General features: G+C 36.2%; 1 non-coding gene across 1 annotated transcript; it reads left to right on the top strand.

Moving 5' to 3' along the window:
* Positions 1-201: 201 nt before the first annotated feature.
* On the top strand, positions 202-277 carry trnaa-agc (transfer RNA alanine (anticodon AGC)). The gene has a single exon. It is a non-coding gene; the product is annotated as a tRNA-Ala (tRNA).
* The last annotated feature ends 985 nt before the right edge of the window (positions 278-1,262 follow it).

Here is a 1,262-nt window from a genome sequence, read left to right as displayed (position 1 = left end):
ATTGCGAAGAGATGGCGCAACAAAAGAGAAACCATACCATTGCTCATCTACAACAATACATTAAAACAATACATAACGACAATGTTATACATTTATTTTTTCATTTTATTTCATAATAATGTCCAGTCCGCTTTGTGTTCATATAATAGCCTTAGTTACAGTAGATTCATATTTACAACTGGAGAGATGATCAAATTAAAAGCCTTCCCTGTAGCTCAGTTGGTAGAGCATGGTGTTAGCAACGCCAGGGTTGTGGGTTCGATTCCCACGGGGGGCCAGCACAGGAAAAAAACAAATGTATGAAATGTATGCATTCACTACTGTAAGTCGCTCTGGATAAGAGCGTCTGCTAAATGACTAAAATGTAAAAAAAATAAATAAATGTAAATGTAAAAGTAACTTAGTTACATTAGATACAAATTTAAAACGGGAGAGATGATCAAATTAAAAGTAAGGCCGGGATTCAATCCGATCACTCTTTGTCAGCTATTCACCTTTTAAAGGCAATGTTCCCGCGATCACAGAAGACCGCATTCACGGCAAATTCTGCATATGTCGGCTCAATTGTTAATTACCTTTAAATGTCAAGCGTGCTACAACGCAGATCTAGCGCTGATCAGATTGAATCCTGGGACAAAGGTCTGCACTGAAACTAGCTTAGCTTCGTATCCAACTAGTCATTCAAACTAAAATGGATCCAGTTATTAATTCCTCTAAAAAGAGATGAATGTTTGAGGACAATGAAAGTGGTATACAACCACAAACAATAATAGGATTAAACAAATATAAACAAATCTAGAGCTTAACCTGGCTCCTCACATTTCTTCCTTCAACTCTGTTCTGGACAGCAGAGACAGACAAAGATAACTGAGTGTGTCTTACTTTCTAACAGAATAAAAACCAAATATTTTAATACTAGAACACAGTTTGTAAACAAATTGCTAGAAATATCATAGAATAATATAACTCAGTCATAATCACATAAATAGTGTTTTTATCATAATGGCCAACCGTTCTGGCATTTGTTGGCCTACACATTGACACAAGTCTCTCTCTGCATTTTAGGCAACATTTATGCAGTAAAGTTCAATCAACCCAATGCAATGCAACCCAATTCCCTATGTTCCTCCTCTTCACTCATTTACAAATTACTTTAGTAACTCGTATATCTTCATCTGGAAATCCATTGAGATTCTGGACTCTTTCTCTATCTCTCTCTATCTCTATGTAACAGAGTTATATTTGTAACCTCCCTGCCAGCC

The sequence above is a fragment of the Salmo salar genome, chromosome ssa02 (genome assembly GCF_905237065.1).
Source record: "Salmo salar chromosome ssa02, Ssal_v3.1, whole genome shotgun sequence".
NCBI lineage: Eukaryota > Metazoa > Chordata > Actinopteri > Salmoniformes > Salmonidae > Salmo > Salmo salar.
This window is presented reverse-complemented; position numbering and strand designations above follow the sequence as displayed.